The sequence below is a fragment of the Penaeus monodon genome, chromosome 34 (genome assembly GCF_015228065.2).
Source record: "Penaeus monodon isolate SGIC_2016 chromosome 34, NSTDA_Pmon_1, whole genome shotgun sequence".
Classification (NCBI taxonomy): Eukaryota; Metazoa; Arthropoda; class Malacostraca; order Decapoda; family Penaeidae; genus Penaeus; species Penaeus monodon.
This window is the reverse complement of record NC_051419.1, coordinates 6,327,699-6,328,322: the sequence shown is the minus strand read 5'-3', so window position 1 is coordinate 6,328,322 and position 624 is coordinate 6,327,699. Positions and strand designations below refer to the sequence as shown.

The following is a 624-nucleotide window of genomic DNA, read 5'->3' as shown; positions in this document are numbered from 1 at the left end:
CTCAAACCTAACAAACGTATATTCATTTATCTAATTCAGTTCCAATCATCAGCCTAATCCTAATCATTATCTATCTTTTAGTCCTTTCTACACAGTTAATCCCTAATCACCTATTTTCAACCTGCTTTATTCACCTGCACCCACCCCCTGCACCCACCATTCCTCTCACTCACCTCCTTTCACCTTTCACCTGCACCCATCAACACCTGCACCAACCACTTGCATCCACCACCTGTCACCCACCATTTGTACCTACACCCACCACAATCCACCTAAATCCACCTGTACCCACTACCACCTTTCACCCACCACCTGCACCGATACCTACACCTTCACTCACCATCTGCACCCACTACCTCATCACCTACACCCACTACCTCATCACCCACCACCTCACCACCTGCACCCACCACCTCACCGCCTGCACCCACCAGCTTCACCCACCCACCTACATCTGCACACGATTCCGCCCCCGGCAGCTCGGGACAGGAGGCCATTGCTTCCGGCTCAAAGACCTCGCTCTGATCCTGTCTTTGCCTGGCAGATTTTCAGGGACCTTGGGGATAGGGGGGGGGAGACGCGTCAGCAAAAAAGGAAAATAAGATGTTCACGATTTTAATTGGA

General features: G+C 51.1%; 1 protein-coding gene across 1 annotated transcript in view; it reads left to right on the top strand.

Moving 5' to 3' along the window:
- LOC119594798 (acetylcholinesterase-like) overlaps window positions 1-624 on the top strand; it is a gene marked incomplete at both ends in the record, with an annotated part of 24,443 nt that overhangs the window by 1,986 nt on the left and 21,833 nt on the right.